Genomic DNA, 16,147 nt, shown 5'->3' on the forward strand with positions numbered 1-16,147 from the left:
CAGTGCACTCTGGGCCCACACTGGAACCAGTTAAGCCACTGAATGTGGAAGGGGAAGAGGAAGAGAATGAGTGAGGGAGGGGGAAGAGAAGCAGATGGTCATTTTTCTTGTGTGCCCTGACTGGGAATTGAACCCAGAATGTCCACACACTGGATCAATGCTCTATCCATTGAAGCAACTGGCCAGGGCTATTTTTTGCTGTTCTGATTGGGTGTTTTTTGCTTCCTTATATGTCAAATCACTGACTTGATTTTTGGCTTGATATACTCTATTATTGATTCCTTGTAAATTCTTCATTTCAGTTAATGTATCCTTCATTTCCGGTCCTTTTTTATGTTTTCCATGTCCTTTTTTACGCTTATTATTCTTTGTTGAAATTTTCACTGAGTTCCTTGAACATCTTTCTTTTTTCTTTTTTAGCGAGAGAGTGAGAGAGAGAGAAAGAGAGAGACAGACAGGAGGGGAATCAGATGAGAAGCACTGACTTGTAGTTGTGGCACTTTACTTGTTCAGATTGCTTTCTCCTATGTACCTGGACAGGGAGGGCTCCAGCTGAGCCAGTGACCCTTTGCTCAAGCCAGCAACCCTGCATTCAGGCTGGTGAGCCCATCCTTAAAACCATCATTCTGAAGCCCTGGCTGGTTCTCTCAGCGGTAGAGCATTGGCCTGCCATGTAGAAGTCCCAGGTTCAATTCCAGGTCAGGGCTCAAAGGAAAAGCAACCATTTGCTTCTTCACCCCTCCCCCCTTCTCTCTCGCTCTTTTCTCCTCTCACAGCCATGGCTCGAATGGTTTGAACAGCTGTACCTGGGTGCTGAGATGGCTCCATGGCCTCAGTCTCAGGCACTAAAATAGCTTGGTTGCCAAGCAACAGTGCTGCAGCCCAGCTGAAAAAGAGTATTTGCCTGGTAGGGACTTGCTGGGTGAATATTGGTTGGGGCACATGCAGGAGTCTGTCTCTGCCTCCCCACCTCTTACTTAATTTTAAAAAATAAACAACAACAAAAAAACCCACATCATTTTGACCTCTCTATATATAATGGTTTGCTGGACTCCATTTTGTTTAGTTTGTTTTTCTGGAGATTTTTCTTGTTCTATCATTTGGGACATGGTTCTTTGTCTCTGATTTTCGGCTCCTTCCCTGTGTTTATTTCTATGTATTAGGGAGAGCTGCTTTGTCAACTGGACTTGGTAGAGTGGCCATACACAGTAGATGTTCTGTAGGGCTCAGTGGCACAGCCTCCGCAGTCATCCACACTGGAAGTTCCAGGTGTGGCCCTGTGTGGGCTGTTGTAATTCAGCCCTGCTTGCTATTGGCGTCACTGGGAGTGACTGACCCCCAGACTGATCAGCTGTGAGAACCAGCTGCAAATAAATACAGCAGAGGAACTGCTATGGTGTCAACTCTATGGAGCAGAACTTACTTAAGTAGGGCTTTGGTGCACACCGAGTTTTCCCCTTGAGTGTGTCATTCATGGAGGTGGTAGGGTTGTATTCCGGTGTGGTCTCAAGCTGTCTACCAGGTGCATGGCTCTAAAACCTCCTGAGAGGTGCAAGGTCAGCCACTGCCTATGCCCTGCCTGGGGCCACCTGGCACAAACTACAGAGCAATATGCAGATGGCTGTGACTGTGCTAAGCTTGGAAGTGCCCAGGCAAAGCCAGGCTGTGAACCATGGCCAGATGCCACTAGTGACAGGCCTGGGGCCACTTAGCAAGAGGTATGGGGTATGCAGAGGCCAGATGCTGCTTATCTGAAAGATTTGAGCAGAGTCCAAAGTATAAACGAAGACAGGCTGTTCTGTTTCAACCCTGCAAGTTGAGTAGGGTGAATGAAGTCTTAGGCAATCACCTGGGCAAGGCAAACAGTGAGTTGGGTTTATGGAAATTTATATATGGCATCTCCTACTGGCTCTGTGTATCTCAGAAAAGGAACAACGGCCTCTGCCAGTACTTCTGTCTGGCAGAAAGCTGCCCCTCAGCTCTTCCCCTGATGCCTGACAATCAATATAGTTCCTTCCTGTATGTCCCTGGTCCCCTTCAAGCTGCTACCCCAGTGCTGGAGCTCCAAGGGGGTAAGTCCAAGTAAGTCCGTGCATGAGCTCTTTAAGAAGAGCTGCCTGGCACTCCTGTAGCCAGATCTTAACTCAGTCACAATCCTCGCTAGCTTTTGTAACCAGAAGTTATGGGGATTTCTCTTCCTGGCTCTGAAGCTATGGGCTAGGGCTGAAACCCCTTTTACCCCAGAAGGAACCTCCACAGACAACATTTCCCTCCTGATGTTAAACCATCACAGATGGGTGTGGGACCAGCCTGTCTCTGCCCCTCCTACCAATCTTAATGTGGCTTCTTCTTTAAATCCTTCATTGTAGGACGTCAGACTGCAGGTGGTTCTAATGATGGTTGTTCTATAGTTTAGTTGTAATTTTGATGAGGTTGTGGGAGGATTCAAGTACCACGTTTACCTCTGCCACCATCTTGACCGGAAGTCCTAATTTAAATTCTAAGTAGCCATATTAACTGCAGCTAGATACAGCTAGGTAGTCTAGCTGTCACTACCAGGAGACAGGAACAATGGAGTGGATGTTAGTTTCACTTGATAATATAAATAATATTGACATGGGAAATGGCTGTTTTTCTTTATGGAGGTAGATCAATGTTTGTCATGGGCTTTTATTTTATTATTATTATTTTGGGGGTTTATTTTATTTTTTTTGTGTGGGGTTTTTTGTTATTTTAACCTGTTGAGCTTGAAATGCCTGTGAGGTATTCAAGTAGAGTAAGGATCTGGGATATATGTAATCTAAAGTTTAGGAGACAGGTCTGGTTTAGGGATAGATTGTGGAGTAATTATATCTGAAATCTGCCCATCTCTCTCCATTTTCACAGGCACTACTATAGTACAGGTCAACATTATTTTTCATCTAAACCACCACAAGGGTAGTCTACATGAATGGTACCCTCTATGGTTGTATTCTGAGCAAACACACTGCGGCTCTTAACAATATCTTCTTGTTTCCCTGCATTTATGCCTGGTCCTCGTAATTTGTTTTCTAAAATACAACTCTGACAATGTCCCTTTCTTGCTCAATCCATCCAGGGGATCCTTTGATCAATATCCAAAGTTCTTACCTTGGAATAGGAGACCCTGCATAACTGAGCCCCTCTGTAACCTCTTTGGCTACATCTTTTGCTACTCTTTCGTTCTCCCCACTTTAGATTTCTCAGTAGGCCATGCTTTCTACTTCTCAGGGCCTTTACAAATGCTACTACCTTTGCCTAAAACACTCTTCATTTCACCTAGCCCTACTAGCTAATCACTCACATCTCAGCTTTAAAATCTTAAGGGAAACTTTCTCTAACTTCCCATAGAGAGGACTCCAAAGTATATTCTTTCATAATATACTACACTTTTTGATAACACTTATCACACCTAGGTTAATTTAATGTACTCCTTTTCCAGACTTACTGAAAGTTCCAAAAGGCAGATTTGGTCATCTGTTTTGGTTACTGTTCAAATATTTGTTGTCTGACAGATCTTGGTTCTAGCTCTGCTACTATATAATATTGACATCTATTAAATGATATGGTTGGAATTTCATTCTACAATAATCTAGATGTTTTTAAAAACTGAAATTTAAATACTACTAGTTTTCCTGTAGCTACATACATGGTAACACCTACATTTCCTACATGCCTGAGTGTGTGTGTCTAAATTATGTACACATAATTAATGTAAAGGTGAGAATTAGTACAGTTCTTACATGTATCATTTTAAGCATTTCATTTAACTCCTTTAATCTTCATAACCACTTTATCAGGTACTTGTAATTATTAGTATTCATATTCTACATGGAAACAGACAGAAAGATTAAGTGATATGCCCAATATCACAAACCCTGAAGTAGAGCAACTGACATACAAGCTCAGGGAATACAGCTCCAGAGCTCACACTCTTCACTAGTTAGTATACTAGCTGCCATCCTGCCTAGATTGCTTCATAAGTACAACAGAAAGACTAAAAAAAAGTGCATAGTACCACCAATAAATCTGACTCATTATCTACATCCTCAAGCTAATACTTCCCTACTTGAAGATAGTCCAAACCAGACTAACCCTATTCAAATAATTCCTGTGCATTTCTCTATTTACATGCTTGCTCCTGCTATTTGAACATCCAGATTGCCTAACTTGCTTACCACTCACCATTCAGCCAAAGCTCTATTATTTAAGGCCTACCTCAATGACAGCTTCTCAGTGTAATCACCACCCAAACATCTTTTGGAGCTTTTTCCCTCTCCTATGTTCCAATTACATTTCTATATTTCTTTTTTACTGTAATTTTATGTCTAAATAGCTCACATGAATCAATAGATATACATTACTTTATAAATACTAAAGTTCTATACCTTATAAAGTATTTAATCCAGACTAAATAAAAAAACCAGAGAAGTAGAATGAAAAACGGACACGACACTGTTAAGCAGATTGCTTCAAGCAAGTACAACCTGGCTCTAACTTGCTGCGGATAGATTAAAAATGCAAAGGAAAATTTATACCCAAATATACCATATCATTAAGTTTTCTTCAACTAAACAAAGGAGGTTTTTTATCAAACTATATATTAAAAAAACTTGAGTGGGCCCTGGCCGGGTTACTCAGGGAATAGAGCTGTGATGGGGAACCTATGACACGCGTAGCCATTTTTGATGACACGCGGCTGAATGCAGCCGCATACCAGGGAAGTATGGGGCCACATGCCAAGAAGAACATTTCATCCTCGGCTCCTGCAAGGCCAGGTGCAGTAGCCCAGTAGCCGAGGATAAAACATTTGCTGTAGCATAGACACTCTGTGCCAGAAGTCTGTAGGCCAAAACAACAGAACTCGGGCACAGAGTGTCTAGTTCTGGGACTTCTGGTTAGGCTGTTAGGGGATCTTTGACCTCACTTCCGGCCCACGGAGCAAGGAGCAGTGGAATGCCGCGGGGGTGGGGGGCGCATCTATGGGGGCCCTGTGATCGCCATTACCAGCAACCACATAACCACAGCAACCATCATCTAATCTACTGTTCTGGGGTGTCATGGATTTCTTATTTACCATCATTACTGAGATAAGTGAGGGGGAGGCTGGGAGAGGCGAGAGCCTGTGCTATGGGTGCTGTTTCCCGCCATTAGAAACAGTGGCAGCCATCTTAATTTACATAAAATGCAACTTACAGAATTTCAAGACAGCATCTGGACTCAGGTGTTGGTCGACTTGAGGTCAAAGTTTGAGAATCTGGAAAGGCGCCACTTGGAGAATCAAGTGGAGTGCCACTATGAACAGGAAATTTGGAGTGTCTGGAACCGATTACCAGACACTTTTAGCAGCCTGAAAAATATAGCAATGGCTTTACTCACAATTTTTCCCTCTACGTACTTTTGTGAGACCTTATTCTCAGCATTAAATAATATCAAAACCAACAAAAGAAACAGATTGACAGATGAATTTAGTAGCACTTGCTTGGGCTTGAAGTGTACAAAATACCAACCTTCAATTGAAGATTTAGCCAATGAAATTCAGCAACAAAAAAGTTACTAATAGGGAGGTTAGTTAAAGAATTCCCCCTTCCCCTCACTTATCTTAGTTCACAGCACCTCACACAAGTTAAATAATATCAAGACCAACAAAAGAAACCAACTGACAGATGAACAAAGAAGTCACTAAGCAGGCAAGTTAAATAATTAGTCTTTAGTTTATTAAATACAGTTATATATTACAATTATATATTTTTGTTATTTAAACTATAAATATCGCAAAATTATGGTTTTTTTCTTGAAGTGACACACCACCCGAGTTATGCTAGATTTTTTGGCGAATTTTGACACACCAAGCTCAAAAGATTGCCCATCACTGGTATAGAGCGTCAGCGCACCAACATCACAGGTTGGATCCGGCCAGGGCATTGGTTGATTAAGAGAATCAACCAATGAGCGCACAAGTAAATGGAACAATGAGTTGATGCCTCTCTCTCTCCAAATCAATGGGAAAAAATCAATTAAAAAAAAAACCCTGAGTGAAATTTATTTTAAAAATATAAGAATTATTACTGATACACCATTAATAAAACTCTATCATGACTGTACAATCCACCCCACCCAATCCCAATACTTGGGAAAAGTTAGTTCTTACTCTTGTTCCCACAGCACTCTTGAATCTATGTCTAGAAGGGCATGTCTCACACTGCTATTATTTACTCACCTGCACCTGATTTCTAACATGTAGTAAGCACCTGATATTTGTCAAATTAATATCTTCACTTTGTACAAATTATGTAAACCTTTTTTTACTTCTAAACATAGAGAATTTCCCATTAAGCTTTCTAATTATTTTGTATTTCTAAATTATCTTTAAATAAAGGAAAAACAAATAAAATTCTCAAAATTCTACCCAATCAATAGTAAGCTGTTAAACCCAATTCTTTCTCAATAATTTAAGAATAGTGCTACATGTACATAATGCACGGTAGCTTTTAAATACTGCAGAGATAATATACATATTAAATGTCAAAGTAACTAACATTTGTGTATTTGCAACACAAAGACAACTCCATGACCCTTTATGGTGTTCTTCTCTACCCCTTACTGGGTGGGGACAGATCAAGATGCAAGCATCTCATCCTGGCAAATATCCACTTTTCCAAAGACTGCAGGTTACAGTACAAAGAATATGAATTTTCAAAATATGACAAACGTTGGTTCAAACACCCAGTACTGCACTTATATAATGATTCATTAGCTGTTTCTTTATCTATAAAAAACAAAACACTTCCTTAGGGTTGTTATGGAAAATTAAATTATATACTTATATTATGAGTATAACACCATACCACAGTAGGCACTCAATAAAAGGTAGTAATTGTTGCTATGATTATTAATTTGCAAAAGACTTCTTCCCTTTTTCTGTATTTCCTTTTAAGATAAAGAAACAAACTACAAGGATATGTTTATCATTTTCCTCAATTCTCAAGCTCCAAAATTATGAAATATACTTTAAAATTTCATATTAACTGTCAAAATTCTAGTTTGAATATTAGATTATGCTCACTGGGCTGTACAATAATATAGTGTGAAAGGTGTAAATGTAATAATACATTTTAAAAAGAATTTCAATAAAAGTTCAAAGTGTTTTGTAGTTAACCAAGTTAACCAGAAAAAAATTAACTGAAATCCTCATTCAATAAGTCCTTAGTCAGATTTTATTCTCCAATAAAATTGGTATTATTTTATGAATAACATTCCCATTGTTAGGAATGGCATCACTATTTTGCCTGGTTTTTTGTTGTTGTTTTTTTTTTTTAATTCAGTGACAGGAGGGGAGGCAAAGAGACAGACACCCACATGTGCTCCAACTGGGATCCACCAGGCGAGCCCAGTAGAGGGCAATGCTCTTCCCATCTGGGGTGCTGCTCCATTGCTCAGCCACCGAGCTTTTCCTAGCTGCCTGAGGCAGAGGCCATGGAGCCAACATCAGCTCCTGGGGCCAACTCACTGCAAAGAGCCATGGCTACAGGAGGCAAAAAAGAAAGAGAAAAAGAGAGAAGCAAGAGGGGGAAGGGTATAGAAGCAGATGGGCAATGCTGTGTGCCGTGACCAGGAATCAAACCTGGGACATCCACATGCCCGGCTGATGCTCTACCACTGAGCCAACTGGTTAGGGCACTATTTTACTCTTTTATTAAGTATAGGTGACTTCCGTCCAAAAAAGTTCACCATAGGTTTCAAAATTTTGATTAATGTTCCTTATTTCCGTCAACCTCATTTTCTTTTCCATAAATAAACAATCACAACCTCACCTGACCTGTGGTGGTGCAGTGGATAAAGCGTCAACCTAGAATGCTGAGGTTGCTGGTTCAAAACCCTGGGTTTCCCTAGTCAAGGCACATATGGGAGTTGATGCTTCCTGATCCTCCCCCACTTCTGTGTGTGTCTCTCTCTCTTCTCTAAAATAAATAAATAAAATCTTTAAAAAAAAAAATCACAGCCTCTCATAAAGAAAGTTCAAGGTCTCTGTTCTTTTACCAATGTGTTTTTCCCAACATACCTTTCAAACCACTTCTCAGGAAAGATAAGCTTCTAAGTGGCAAAAATGCCAAATACCTATGAAACTACTATTAAGAAGCCAAAAATTTTCTTATACAACTCACAAACCTTATTAGATATTAAGATAATTAATGGTATATATATGTTTTTTTTTGTGTGTGTGGAGGGAAGCCTGAGAGACAGGCTACTGGAGAGACAGCCTGACTGGGATCCACCCAGCAAGCCCACTAGGGGGGCAATGCTCTGCCCATCTGGGGTGTTGCTCAGCAACCGAGCTCTTCTTAGCACCTGAGGCAGAGGCTATGGAGCCATCCTCAGTGCACCCGGGGCCAACTCGCTCCAATCAAGTCATGACTGCAGGAGAGGGTGGGGGGGAGGGGAGAAGAGAGAAAGAAAGAGAGAGAAGCGGGAGGGGAGGCATGGAGAAGCAGATCTGCACGTTTCCTGTGTGCCCTGACTGGGAATCAACCCAGGCCATCCACACGCTGGGCAAATGCTCTACCACTGAGTGAACCAGCCAGGGCCAATTAATGGTAACTGAACTGTCCTAATAATTTAACAGTAATCAGCTTAGAAAGAATAAAAATAATTTTCCATTCCCTGTGTTGGTTGCAAAAAGGTGATTATTTCTATGGTGCATATTTAAACTTTACAATAATAGCATGTCTTCTGAGTAACTACTTAAGAGCTTATATACCCTTTTAGTCCTTACAGTAATATTATGTTTATAACTATCAGTGAAATCACGGTCTATGTTGGTGAGAGGATAAATTCTATTTAATGTTCACATCAGGCACATTCTAGACGAATAGAAATGAAGTCTCTTGCTCACCACTCTATTCCTAGCACTTAGATACAGTAGATGCTCAATAAATAGTTGTCCAAGTTTAAATGTTTATTTATGGAAAATTAGATGTGGGGAAATAAAAAAAATACATGGATCAAAGTTAGGTTAAAGCCTAGAGCATGGGCCATGTTTAGTGACTTGCCTCTATAGAGTAGGGTATAGAATGGGTGTGGGTGGGGGTGAGATTAGGCAAGCAAAGACCTCAAACAGGTTAACATAACCAAATTTATCATATTATTAGTATGTGCCCTTGATAGAATATGATGAGAATGGCACTTCACTTCTGTTGTCTTGCTCCCTAAAACCCAGAACCCTAGTCTAATCATAAAGAAAACATCAGACAACTCTCAGTTGAGTGACATTCTATAAAATTTCTGACTAGTATTCCTCAAAACTGTCACAGTCATCAAAAACAAGAAAAGTATGAGACACTGAAATTCTGGAACAGAAAAAGGACACCAGGGGAAAACTAGTGAAATCTCAATGAAGTGTGTAGTTAATAGTAATGTAACAATTTTGTTTCTTTCATTGTGACAAATGTACCACAATAATATGTAAGTAAATAATCATAAAAACTGGGTGAGGTGTACTCTGTGTACCATCTTGCATTTTTTTAAAAATATATAAACTATTCTAAAAGAAAATGATTACTTAAATTTTAGTAAGTTAGGCCTCACCAGGTGGTGGTGCAATGGAAAGAGCATCAGACTGGAACGCAGAGGATCCAGGTTCGACCCCAGAGGTCGCTGGCTTGAGCAAGGGGTCACTCAGTCTGCTGTAGCCACCAGGTCAAGGCACATATGAGAAAGTGATCAATAACAAGTAAAGTATCTCAACAAAGAATTGATGCTTCTCATCTCTCTCACCCCTTCCTGTCTGTCTGTCCCTCTCTATGTCTCTGTCACAAAAACAAAATTTTTTTTAATAGGTTAGGGTAAGAATAAGTAAGGAATACATGAATCAAAATACCTTGGAAGCAAATCATAACATTCTTTTGGTCTGTTCATATTTAGTGGTAAGACAGAGATAGCATTCTTATACAATGGAAATAAAGTTATTTAAAAAACACTACTACAGTCCTCCCTCGCCATATCGCGGTTCACTTTTCGCAGTCTCACTGTATCGCGGATTTTTTTTCTTTTTTCTTTTTTTTAATTTTTCTGAAGTTGGAAACGGGGAGGCAGTCAGACAGACTCCCGCATGCACCCGACCGGGAGCCACCTGGCATGCCCACCAGGGGGCGATGCTCTGCCCATCTGGGGCGTTGCGACCAGAGCCATTCTAGCGCCTGAGGCAGAGGCCATGGAGCCATCCTCAGCGCCCAGGCCAACCTTGCTCCAATGGAGCCTTGGCTGTGGGAGGGGAAGAGAGAGACAGAGAGGAAGGAGAGGGGGAGGGGTGGAGAAGCAGATGGGCACTTCTCCTGTGTGCCCTGGCCAGGAATCGAACCTGGGGCTCCTGCATGCCAGGCCGATGTTCTACCACTGAGCCAACCAGCCAGGGCCTGTATCGCAGATTTTTAAATTGTATATATCTAATTTTGTATTGTGGATTTTTTGCCAAATTGTGGGATTTTGCAGTATATACTTTTATACATTATTTTAATTATTTTTGTGGTAAAATAACCATTTTCTAGCCTAAAAAATTAAAAACAATATAAAAGTGTGGGAAAGGTTAATAACAGTGTGGTAAAGGTTTATAAGAGTGTGGGGAGGGTTTATAAAGCCTTAAAATATACAATAATAAAATAAATACAAGGTAGTGACACTGCAGATTTTCACCTATGGGGGGGGGGGGTCTGGAACCTAACCCCTGCGATAGAAGGACCGTATATGTCTTGTACTAGTCTACAGTATTATAAACTCACATGTGATCAAAGCAAATGCCCCTTGAATTCTAGTATCCCAAAATATCACTTAGTCCTCAACACTTCAATATCAACTCAGACAAAAAAGAAAAATCATTACATTAGCTGTCAGCTCTATAGTGACTGAGTTATCTCACACCTCTAACTTCTAGTCACTAAAGGTCAAACTCACCTTGATTTCTCCTACTCACCTTATACTCAACTAACTAAACTCACCATCTTCATCTTCTTTGTGATGTTCCACTTTTAAATCTCCTTCTCAAGGTTATCATTTTTTTTCTTCGACTGACCTCTCTCCTTCAAATCCTCTTCATTTCCATTTAATAATTAGTCCTGTACATTACTGTCATTCCCAGACTCAAATGCCATCTTTTGGGGGGTACTAAACCATATTTAAATTCAGATGTGATGTCTTCAAGGCCAACCACAAATGGTTATTCTTTTGTACTCTTCACTTGTAAAGAAACACCTCTCCATTATCTCTCTACTTCATACCATAAGTCTTGCCTTTTCTTTGTTCAGAAAGTAATCAAGGCCCTGGCCGGTTGGCTCAGCGGTAGAGCATCGGCCTGGCGTGCGGGGGACCCGGGTTCGATTCCCGGCCACGGCACATAGGAGAAGCGCCCGTTTGCTTCTCCACCCCCCCTCCTTCCTCTCTGTCTCTCTCTTCCCCTCCCTCAGCTAAGGCTCCATTGGAGCAAAGATGGCCCGGGCGCTGGGGATGGCTCCTTGGCCTCTGCCCCAGGCGCTAGAGTGGCTCTGGTCACGGCAGAGCGACGCCCCGGAGGGGCAGAGCATCGCCCCCTGGTGGGCAGAGCCTCGCCCTGTTGGGCGTGCCGGGTGGATCCCGGTCAGGCGCATGCGGGAGTCTGTCTGTCTCTCCCCATTTCCAGCTTCAGAAAAATACAAAAAAATAAAAAAATAAAAAAAAAAATCAAGTATTCACAAAGTATATAATATATATCTGAGAAGCTAAGACTTTTTTGGGTGATCAAAGAAATCTTCTTAGAGTGACAAAACCTAACAAAGAACATGGGAATTTTGTCTACTTAAGGGTGTATCCTCAGTTCCTATAACAGTGGCTGGCACATGTTAAGTGATGAAAAAATGTATTAAGTGAAAACAAGGCAGTAGAGAATGTTACAGCCCCCCAAAATTATATGCTATTAGAGAAGAGAAAGACTTCTCAGTTGGAGAGATAAAGGCTGGTCTAAAATTGTATTATTCTAAGGCTCTCAGGGCAGTCAGCTAAGACTCAAGCTTGAGTAGATATTCAGTAGTTAAGAGGATGTGTGCAGGTGCATTTCAACAGAAAATATCATTATTAGCAAAGATAAAAAAAAAAAATTAGTATACCATGTTGAAGTAGTGAATAAAACAGTTCCTACAGGCTAGTGGGAGATAAGAAAGTAGAAGATAGGAACCAAAGTTTGAAAAGTCTTCAGAAGAAATTTGGTATTCATGTTCGATCGAAAGGGTTTTGGTCATTAGAGTGATATAATCTTCAGGAAGATTAATCTAATAAGAGTAACATAAGTCAGACTTTAAAAAGCAAGAGCCTTATTTCTTCAAAGAGCCTCCCCTATCTACTCAAATTCTCTAGTTTTCTTCTCTTAATTCTTATAGCACCTGCCTGCATCATACAATTTAACTCCTAACTATATCCTCTCACATTGTAAACTCATTTTCACGTGTGTTGTTCTAATCTAGTCATGGAGATCAAATCTTAAGACTCTTTTTCTTCCCAAAGAAATCAGCAAATCATTGGGCCTTCAGAACATCTTCCAGTGTATGTTTTCAGTGCTTTCTGCACTAAGTACTTCATAACCTCATTTACTTTTATTTCTTACCTAAGCATTGTTCTCAGTGGTAAGCACACATATTCACTTCTCAATTGCATTATCTTTTCTGCATTTTTTTACTCCCTGATATTTTTACCTGTTAACTTCATTGATTAAGAAACACTGTTTTGGCCTGACCAGGCGGTGGCGCAGTGGATAGAGCATCGGATTGGGATGCAGAGGACCCAGGTTCAAGACCCAGAGGTCGCCAGCTTGAGCAAGGGCTCATCTGGTTTGAGCAAAGCTCACCAACTTGGACCCAAGGACGCTGACTTGAGCAAGGAGTTACTCGGTCTGCTATAGCTCCACGGCCATGGCACATATGAGAAAGCAATCAATGAACAACTAAGGTGTTGCAACGAAAAATTAATGACTGATGCTTCTCATCTCTCTCTGTTCCTGTCTGTCTGTCCCTATCTATCCCTCTCTGACTCTCTCTAAAAAACAAAACAAAACACCATCTTGTTGTAGTTATAATTCTAATGTTGCTGCTAAAATTTGTCTATATAACTTTAAATATTTCTAAATTTCTCAACACATCCTAAATGTTTCCTGTGGTTTAGCACTCTTCAAATACAGCCCATTCAAATAAAAAGATGTTACAGAAATAATTCAAATCCACCAAAGTATTCACAAAATGAAACATTATGCATATGCAGCATTAATAATCAGGAACTGTTTTTAATTTTTAAAATTTCCAAATACTCCAAAATTTTGGATTTTAAAAATTTCAATATTCTGACATTTAATATTTATATATTGTAAAAATTATATTTCATTCCCTTAATAAATAAATTCCCTAAATAAATTTCATTCATATTAGCATTCATGTTAATAGCTTTCCAAAAAACAAAGCTTTATAAAGTGCACATATACAAATTAAACAAGTATTAATTTCATCCTTAAACATGTATTTTCAGGTCACAACTTTTATGTTACAAGAAAATTAGATTTTTATAAAACTATCAAAAAGAAATCCTCTAGAATGTAATTATTTCTGATTCCATCAGAACCTCTCATCATGGCTTTGAAATTCAAACAACTCCCCCCCCCCACAAGTTAGGAAAATACATAATGTACCATACTATCTCCCAACACTCCTTAATTGTACCTAATACAGCTGAGATTTTAAAGATGAATCATCAAAATAGCAAAGGAGAGCAAAAATGTCAATATATACCTTACAAGAACTGCAAGGAAAAAGCTAAGTCTTACGATTCTGACATATAAAGTTTAGCTTTTTCCACTTCCCCATCTCAGAAAACACCAAAATAAATTAGGATGCAAAGCTACAGCACGGTTACAAAGACCAGTGAAGCCTCAGCCCTAGTGGCGCTAGGGCAATTTCTTATACTCGGCTGGCCACGTGGCTGTCACAATTATAAGGAAGACGGGATAAACAGCCTAAACTAGAGTGAAATAAATAATCGCACTCCCCCGCCACCTTGGAGTTCGAATAGAAGAAAGTATGTTATTTCTTTGCATGTGAGATTTTTTTCTCTTAAGGAGAAAACTAAGCACAGAAGCTGCTTTAAAGAGACTTTAAATAGAAATCGGGTCAAAGAAGATCCCGAGTATGCCCCCAAATGAATTGGATACCCCAACTTCCGAAAACTGCGGTGGGAACAGAGGAATTCCGCAGAAACGTAAAAGCGGCGGAGTTGAGTAAGACGGAGCATTAGCACATGTGCCCCTTTTCCCAGACTCCCACCGCCCTCCCAGGTTCCAGACCCACTGCGGCCGCAGCGGGATGAACTCAGAGGCTGAGGTGCCTCACGCACGCCCTCAAACCTCAACCCAAGAGAAAAGGCTGAAGGGCAGAAGTAACTACGGCCCCAAGAAATAGACGAACAGGAAGTGTCCATATTGCTGCGCTGAAACACCAAGCCCTATCCCACCCAGACAGCCACTTTCGGAGGCCTCCGGGGCGCCCGCTGAATGAGGGGCTAAGGGTGCCGGGTTCGGCCACCCCGACATCCGAGACCCGAACCTGTCTACCCCAATGCCGCGCCACCCAGCTGTCCGAAGTTTACTTCTGGTGGCGCCTGGCGCCCTCAGGGACATTAGTTGGCCGGGCCCAGCCAGAGTCCGCCTGGGGCCGGACGAGGACTCCACGCCCGGAATGTCTCGCTCCACTACAAGCCAGGGAGGGGGCATTGCAAAGACTCCCGGGAGGCTTGGGGCAGGCACTTCCTCGAATAGCAGATGCTCCCCGGGTCGAACCCGAAGAGTCCTCAGGGCCACCTCCGAGCCCTTCCGGAGAGACCGCACACCTCGCCACGGTTCCCTTCGCGCGACACCCGCTCCGGGGAGGTCAGTACCTTTCAGGAAAAACTCCGAACTCCAACGGGACCGCACTCCCCTCAGTTCCACACCCCCGGAGAGCCCACACACAACCCAAGGCGCGCGCCGGGGAGATCCCCGAGCCGCCGCCAAATCCTTAGGACAGAAATGTCCGGGCGCGTCACGGGACAGCCGCCTCCGGGCCCCACGCCCAGCGCCGGCCGCACGCGCTGCCTGTGCCCAGCAGCTGCGCTGAGGTCTGGGGCGCGGAGCCACGGACGCCGGGCAGCGCCGACCGGGGAGCAGTTCCACCCGGGACTCACCGTCAGCTCGGCCGCCGCAACGGGAAAGCAGGAGACGGGTACGGGAAGACAAAATATGGCAGAGAATCGCAGCTGCTCCCGGCGGCTTCCAGCAGCCGCCTCCGGGAAGACGCGGCCACGAGCAGGCAGCGGCAGCTGCGGTGGCGGCCACGGCAGTACCACATCCCCCTCCCGCTCGCTTCCTCCCTCTCCCTCCGCCCTTCCCCCGCTGCCATGGTAACGTGGCGCCAAAGAGATTAGACCCGCCCCTCCCTCCAGTTCCCGCCTCCCTCGGGCGGGGTGTTCGGCCCGCCCCTTCCCGTCCCCTCCCATTGCCTACAGAAGGGCCTGGCCCCGGGCCGAGGCTGCTCAGAACCACGGGTGGGGGAGGAAGGGGAAGGCGGTGTCCGGAAGGGCGGGGCTCTCACGGAAGGTAGGGCGGAGACGTGGTGGGCCTGTGCGGGTTTCGGGTTGAGGAGGGGCTGGGGAAGGCGGGAAAATGGAAAGGCTTCGCCCTGTCCGAGAAGGACCTATAGGAGTGCGGCGGGACGCGGCGCGGCCGCTGACTGGCCGAGAAGGCACGGGGGAGGAGCGGGGTGAGGGTGGCAGTCCCGGCCGGTCTGTCCTGTCCGCGAAGACAGCCACCAACGCCGCGTGCTTCTACGAGTTTCCCCAAGGGCTTTCCGCCATTGGCCAAGCTTTTAGAAAGCGCTTCAGAAACGATAAAGCATTAATGTAAACTTAGAGTGTTAGTGCCTTCACTGACTGAAATTGTGTGTGGAAACGGAGCCCAGCATATTTGTGGTGGGAAATAAAAGTCTTTGTAATAACAACCAAAATTTAGTGAGCATAGCATTTACAGAGTGCTCAGTTAGTGCTAGGGACTGGGCTGAGACCTTTGTGTGCATTTTCATAACCATAATGAGTA

At 42.8% G+C, this 16,147-nt stretch overlaps 1 protein-coding gene across 3 annotated transcripts in view; it reads right to left on the reverse strand.

The window, feature by feature from the left end:
- The window catches only part of FOXN2 (forkhead box N2), a 67,782-nt gene extending 52,238 nt beyond the window's left edge, over window positions 1-15,544 (reverse strand). The window contains exons 1-2 of one of the 3 annotated variants that reach the window (XM_066378315.1): window positions 14,956-15,223; window positions 5,215-5,368 (exon numbers count right to left, since the gene is read on the reverse strand). The gene's annotated coding sequence lies outside the window, so the exon portion shown is untranslated. The other 2 variants (XM_066378314.1, XM_066378316.1) reach the window with 2 other exon arrangements.
- Window positions 15,545-16,147: the final 603 nt, after the last annotated feature.

Source organism: Saccopteryx leptura, chromosome 3, assembly GCF_036850995.1.
Source record: "Saccopteryx leptura isolate mSacLep1 chromosome 3, mSacLep1_pri_phased_curated, whole genome shotgun sequence".
In the NCBI taxonomy this organism is placed as follows: Eukaryota; Metazoa; Chordata; class Mammalia; order Chiroptera; family Emballonuridae; genus Saccopteryx; species Saccopteryx leptura.